Below are 7,756 nucleotides of genomic sequence, written 5' to 3' on the forward strand. Positions count from 1 at the left end.
TAATATACTATGAACAGGTAGAATTTTTCTTGGGAATACCAGGTTTATTTCATAGATGAAAACGTAACTCAACATGAACAGAATAAAGGAGAGAAAAATAAGTTTCCCTGCTTCAAAAAGAAAACAAAATGTAAATTGACAAAATTTAGCCTGTAATTATTACAAAAACATGCACTAAAATAGGAATAGAAGTCAACTGATAAAAGACATTTTTTACAAAATACGTATAGCTAACATTATACTCAATGGTGAAAGATTGAGTTCATATTCCCTATGATCAGGCTCCATCCTCATTACATTCATTCAGCCTTGCACAAGAAGTCATTGCCAGGGACATCCTTGGCAATTCAGTAGTTAAGACTCTAGGCTCCCAGTGCAGGGGTCACAGGTTCCATCCCTGGTCAGAGAAACTACATGCTACTGAGATCCTACATGCTGTGCCTGCTGTGCATGCTGCTGTGCCAAGTCGCTTCAGTTGTGTCTGACTCTTTGCGATCCTATGGACTGTTGCCTGCCAGGCCCTCTGTCCATGGGATTCTCCAGGCAAGAATACTGGAGTTGGTGGCCACGTCCTCCTCCAGGGGATCTTCCTGACCCAAGGATTGAACTCTTGTCTCTTATGTCTTCTGCATTGACAGGTGAGTTCTTTACCACTGGCCCCACATGCTGTGGGGCACAGAGGAAAAAATAAAGTCCTTGCCAGGCTAGCCAGTACAAAAAAAGCCAGACAGCAATAAAAGGCATTTTTTGTTTTGGAAACAAAAAACGCTTTTTTTTTTTTTTTTTTTGCAGATGACATGACTGTGTAGAAATTCCTAAGTGAAAGTCATGCAGTCGTGTCCTACTCTTTTTGACCCCGTGGACTGTACAGTCCATGGAATTCTCCAGGCCAGAATAACGGAGTGGGTAGCCTTTCCATTCTCCAGGGGATATTCCTAACCCAGGGATTGAACCCAGGTCTCCCTCATTGCAGGCGGATTCTTTACCAACTGAACTATTGGGGAAGCTGAAAATCCTAAGGAAACTCTAAAATTTATATTAAAGCTAATGAGTGAATTAAGAAGGTCACAGCTTACAAGGTTAGTATACAACACCACTTGTACCTCTATATATAGTATTCCTATATATTGAAATTTTATTTATTTATTTTTCATTTTGCCATACATTGACATGAATCTGCCCGGGTGTACATGTGTTCCCCATCTTTTTAAAAAAATTATTTATTTTAATTGAAGGCTAATTACTTTACATTATTGTATTGGTTTTGCCATACATTGACATGAATCTGCCCCGGGTGTACATGTGTTCCCCATCGTTTTTTAAAAAAATTTATTTATTTTCAGTTCAGTTCAGTCGCTCAGTAGTGTCCGACTCTCTGCGACCCCATGAATCACAACACACCAGGCCTCCCTGTCCATCACCAACTCACGGAGTTCACTCAAACTCATGTCCACAGAGTCGGTGATGCCATCTAGCCATCTCATTCTCTGTCATCCCCATCTCCTCCCGCCCCCAATCTCTCCCAGTATCAGACTCTTTTCCAGTGAGTCAACTCGTCGCAAGAGGTGGCCAAAGTATTGCAGTTTCAGCTTTAGCATCAGTCCTTCCAATGAACACCCAGGATTGATCTCCTTTAGAATGGACTGATTGGATCTCCTTGCAGTCCAAGGGACTCTCAAGAGTCTTCTCCAACACCACAGTTCGAAAGCATCAATTCTTCGGTGATCAGCTTTCTTCACAGTCCAACTCTCACATCCATACATGACCAAGGGAAAAATCATAGCCTTGACTAGATGGACCTTTGTTGGCAAAGTAATGTCTCTGCTTTTTAATATACTATCAAGGTGGTCATAACTTTCCTTCCAAGGAGTAAGTGTCTTTTAATTTCATGGCTGCAATCAGCATCTGCAGTGATCTTGGAGCCCAAAAATATAAAGTCTGACACTGTTTCCACTGTTTTCCCATCTATTTCACATGAAGTGATGGGACCAGATGCCATGATCTTTGTTTTCTGAATGTTGAGCTTCAAGCCAACCTTTTCACTCTCCTCTTTCACTTTCATCAAGAGGCTTTTGAGTTCCTCTTCACTTTCTGCCATAAGGGTAGTGTCATCTGCATATCTGAGGCTATTGATATTTCTCCCAGCAATCTTGATTCCAGCTCGTGCTTCTTCCAGCCCAGCGTTCCTCCTGATGTACTCTGCATATAAGTTAAATAAGCAAGGTGACAATATACAGCCTTGACGTACTCCTTTTCCTATTTGGAACCAATCTGTTGTTCCATGTACAGTTCTGACTGTTGCTTCCTGACCTGCATACAGGTTTCTCAAGAGGAAGGTCAGGTGGTCTGATATTCCCATCTCTTTCAGAATGTTCCACAGTTTATTGTGATCCACACAGTCAAAGGCTTTGGCATAGTCAATGAAGCAGAAATAGATGTTTTTCTGGAACTCTCTTGCTTTGTCCATGATCCAGCCGATGTTGGCAATTTGATCTCTGGTTCCTCTGCCTTTTCTAAAACCTGCTTGAACATCAGGGCTTTCACGGTTCACATATTGCTGAAGCCTGGCTTGGAGAATTTTGAGCATGACTTTACTAGCGTGTGAGATGAGTGCAATTGTGCGGTAGTTTGAGCATTCTTTGGCATTGCCTTTCTTTGGGACTGGAATGAAGACTGACCTTTTCCAGTCCTGTGGTCACTGCTGAGTTTTCCAAATTTGCTGGCATATTGAGTGCAGCACTTTCACGGCATCATCTTTCAAGATTTGAAGTAGCTCAACTGGAATTCCATCACCTCCACTAGCTTTGTTCGTAGTGATGCTTTCTAAGGCCCACTTGACTTCACATTCCAAGATGTCTGGCTCTGGGTCAGTGATCACATTATCGTGACTATCTTGGTCGTGAAGATCTTTTTTGTACAGTTCTTCTGTGTATTCTTGCCACCTCTTCTTAATATCTTCTGCTTCTGTTAGGTCCATACCATTTCTGTCCTTTATCGAGCCCATCTTTGCATGAAATGTTCCCTTGGAATCTCTAATTTTCTTGAAGAGATCTCTTGTTTTTCCTATTCTGTTGTTTTCCTCTATTTCTTTGCATTGATCACTGAGGAAGTCTTTCTTATCTCTCCTTGCTATTCTTTGGAACTCTGCATTCAAATGCTTATATCTTTCCCTTTCTCTTTGGTTTTCTCTTCTCTTCACAGCTATTTGTAAGGCCTCCTCAGATAGCCATTTTGCTTTTTTGCATTTCTTTTCCATGGGGATGGTCTTGGTCCCTGTCTCCTGTACAATGTCACGAACCAAGCTGCCCCACGTCCAATAGATGGTGGCTGTGTGGGCTCAGGAGGGCCGAGAGAAGCTACTCCACGTTCAAGATCAGGAGGGGTGGCCTTGAGGAGATACCCCTTATCGAAGGTAAGGTGCAGCGGCTGCACTTTCTTAGAGCAGCTGTGAGGAGATATCCCACGCTCAAGGTAAGAGAAACCCAAATAAGATGGTAGGTATTGCGAGGGGGCATCAGAGGGCAGACACACTGAAATCATTATCACAGGAAACTAGTCGATCTGATCACATGGACCACAGCCGAATGTGGTCCACTGGAGAAGGGAATGGCAAACCACTTCAGTATACTTGCCTTGAGAACCCCATGAACAGTATCAAAGGGCAAAATGATAGGATACTGAATGAGGAATTCCCCAGGTCAGTAGGTGTCCAGTATGCTACTGGAGATTAGTGGAGAAATAACTCTAGAAGAAATAAAGGGATGGAGCAAAAGCAAAACCAATACCCAGTTGTGGATGTGACCAGTGATAGAAGCAAGGTCCGGTGCTGTAAAGAGCAATATTGCATAGGAACCTGGAATGTTAGGTCCATGAATCAAGGCAAATTGGAGTGGTCAAACAGGAGATGGCAAGAGTGAACATAGACATTCTAGGAATCAGTGAATTAAAATGGACTGGAATGGGTGAATTTAACTCAGATGACCGTTATATCTACTACTGTGGGCAGGAATCCCTTATAAGAAATGGAGTAGCCATCATGGTCAACAAAAGAGTCCGAAATGCAGTACTTGGATGCAATCGTAAAAACGACAGAATGATTTTTGTTCATTTCCAAGGCAAACCATTCGATATTACAGTAATCCAGGCCTATGCCCCAACCAGTAACGCTGAAGAAGCCAACGTTGAATGGTTCTATGAAGACCTACAAGACCTTTTAGAACTAACACCCAAAAAAGATGTCCTTTTCATTATAGGGAACTGGAATGCAAAAGTAGGAAGTCACTCTCTCACCTAGGCGTGTCAGCCTGGGTTTTTTCCCCCTCTTTCTTAACTCTATAGTTCTTCCAGGCTTCTTTGGAGCAGTTTGAGCCTACAGCATCGCCTTCCACTGGCACCCAAAGATCTAGGAGGAGTTTCAAGCTGTGACTAGACTTCCAATGGATTCATCAGAAGATAACCCAACTTAGGCCCTAGAGTCTCTTAAAACATCCATCGATGATGCTTCCCAGGCAATGCAGGGTGCCACTCAACTCTCTGAAATGTTAGCAACGAACCTCAGTAACTTGACTCTCAACCCTAGTATCAAGTTGCCATATCTACCAGAATACCCATCTCAACCAATCGGGTAGTTACCTAGTGATGAAACACCCAGTAGGCGGAGAGGAGTGAGAACGCTGTTGAGTGAGCGGAGATATAGGATGCAAAAGCTGATTGAATCACTTAGACTTCGCTATGCCAAAGGAGTTCCTCGTTCTGACTCTCAAAGAGAACTACAGCAGCAGGAGGACACTGAGATTCGATCAAGAGTGCGAAGATTCCAATGTACCTGTAGTTATTGCCAGTTTAAGAGAAATCCTTCTGATGATAATTATGAGAATTATTACAACACAATATATAGAAATTATGCCACAGAATCAAATGAGTCATAAACCTTATTCTTGTACTGTTTTCTTGCTGGTTCATTATGAAGCAGCCTGGGAAAGAATGTATCAATATTTTGATAACGTATATCGTAAATTTGTCTTTTTTACTTGCATCTCTTTTCTACCTTAATACAGTTAATGGATGAGGAATCTATATGTAGCTTGGATTTGAAATGATTTGAATATACACTAGTTCCACTTTGATCTGACACCAAGAAGTACTAATTAAGTCTCAGGTATTGCCTGTTTCTTAAACCTTAAGTTCGCTATAAGATGAAACTCAATATTAAGAATTTGAAACAAATTAACTTGGGAAGGAATGTAAAGATAACATTGGCTGGCTTGGCCAGAGCATTATTAGTGTGTTAAATAGTAATAAAATTTTTTGATGCGCTGTTTCAGTTTTCAGTAGCAAATAGGTGTGTTTATAGATGATCTGAATAAAACTTGAGACTTATTTGAGTAACTTTTAAGATAAATCCTTGTTCTTATTTAGACTTGTTTTTGCTAGCTGTGTATTAAATGAACAATACTTACCCCCCCCCCAAAAAAAAAAGTAGGAAGTCAAGAAACACCTGGAGTAACAGGCAAATTTGGCCTTGGAGCACGGAATGAAGCATGGCAAAGGCTAATAGAGTTTTGTCAAGAGAATGCACTGGTCATAGCAAACATCCTCTTCCAACAACACAAGAGAAGACTCTACACATGGACATCACCAGATGGTCAACACCGAAATCAGATTGATTATATTCTTTGCAGCGAAAGATGGAGAAGCCGTATACAGTTAGCAAAAACAAGACCAGGAGCTGACTGTGGCTCAGATCATGAACTCCTTATTGCCAAATTCAGACTGAAATGGAAGAAAGTAGGGAAAATCACTAGACCATTCAGATATGACCTGAATCAAATCCCTTATGATTATACAGTGGAAGTGAGAAATAGATTTAAGTGACTAGATCTGATAGATAGAGTGCCTGATGAACTCTGGACAGAGGTTCGTGGCATTATTTATTTTAATTGGAGGCTATTATTTTACATTATTGTATTGGTTTTGCCATACATTGACATGAATCTGCCCCAGATGTACATGTGTTCCCCATCTTGAACCCCCCTCCCACCTCCCTCCCCATCCCATCCCTCTGGTTCATCACAGTACACCAGCCCCGAGTATCCTGTATCATGCATCGAACCCGGACTGGCGATTCATTTCACATATGATAATATACATGTTTCAATGCCATTCTCCCAAATCATCCCACCCTCACCCTTTCCCACAGAGTCCAAAAGATTGTTCTATACATCTGTGTCTCTTTTGCTGTCTCATACAGGGTTATCGTTATCATCTTTCTAAATTCCATATATATGCGTTAGTATACTGTATTGGTGTTTTAGAAAATGAAAAAATTTAAATATCATTATATTTATATACTAGCATCAAAACCATGAAATTGCAAAATGCTTGTGAAACCTATCATTGAAAACTACAAAAAACTGATGACAGAAATTAAAATTTAAAGAAAAATATTTTACTCAAAGATTGAAAGACCCAATATTTTTAAGATGTTAGTTCTTCCCAAATTAATAGCCAATCCAATCAAAATCCCAGCTAGCTATTTTGTAGAACTGGACAAACTGATCCTAAAATGTATCAGAGGGCCTACAGTAGACAGATTAAGCTTTAAATAAGAAGAAATTTGCAGGACTTTAGTCTTATAGAATGAGAGTATGTAGGTCAATAAGTTTTGATAAATAGATATCTAGAAGAAAATAGAGTCCAGAAATATGTCCCACAAATATGGTTAACTGATCATCAAAAAAGGGGCCAAGGGGAAAGGATAGTCTAAGTAACGGTGCTAGTGCAGTTAGATATTAGGATGAAAGAAATCTCAGTACTTAACTCATATCATACACATAAAAAGGCTCATAGACCAAAATGTAAAGATTAAAACTATAAAACTTCTAGAAAAAAGCATAGGAAAAAACTTTTGTAATCTCAGGATAGGCAGAAATTTTAGATCGGTAACAAAAAGCTATATAAATAATTATTGATGAATTCAGTTCAGTTTGGTCGCTCAATCATGTCCAACTCTTTGCAGCACGATAGACTGCAGCAAGCCAGGCTTCCTGGTCCATCACCTACTCCGGGAGCTTGCTCAAACTTATGTCCATCGAGTTAGTGATGCCATCCAACCATCTCATCCTCTGTCATCCACTTCTCCCGCTTTCAATCTTTCCCAGCATCAGGGTCTTTTCCAATGAGTCAGTTCTTCGAATCAGGTGGCCAAAGTATTGGAGTTTGAGCTTCAGCATCAGTCCTTCCAGTGAATATTCGGGGTTGATTTCTTTAGGGTTGACTGGTTGGATCTCTTTGCAGTCCAAGAGACTCTCAAAAGTCTTCTCCAATACCACAGTTCAATAGCACCAATTCTTCGGCGCTTAGCTTTCTTTATAGTACAACTCTCACATCCATACATGACTACTGGAAAAACCAGAGCCTTGACTAGATGGACCTTTGTTGGCAAAGTAATGTCTCTGCTTTTTAATATGCTGTCTACGTTGATGATAGCTTTTCTTCCAAGGGGCAAGCATCTTTTAATTTCATGGCTGCAGTCACTATCTGCAGTGATTTATTTCATAAAAATTTGGAATGTTTGCTCTTCAAAGGACTCTTAAGAATATAAAAAAGCAAGTCATAGACTCACAAAATACTAACAATATATACAAGTTTATACAAATATATTAACAATACATGTATCTGGAAAAAGACATATAGAATATATATAAAGAATTTTTTAGCTCAATAATTAGAAGACAACCCAACTTCATAGTTCAGT

At 40.2% G+C, this 7,756-nt stretch overlaps 1 pseudogene; it reads left to right on the forward strand.

Annotated features, from left to right (window-relative positions):
- Positions 1-4,436: 4,436 nt before the first annotated feature.
- On the forward strand, positions 4,437-4,928 carry LOC129547647 (developmental pluripotency-associated protein 3 pseudogene; annotated as a pseudogene).
- Positions 4,929-7,756: the final 2,828 nt, after the last annotated feature.

This window comes from Moschus berezovskii, chromosome 24, assembly GCF_049115385.1.
Source record: "Moschus berezovskii isolate FMDL1 chromosome 24, NW_MosBer_1.0, whole genome shotgun sequence".
Classification (NCBI taxonomy): domain Eukaryota; kingdom Metazoa; phylum Chordata; class Mammalia; order Artiodactyla; family Moschidae; genus Moschus; species Moschus berezovskii.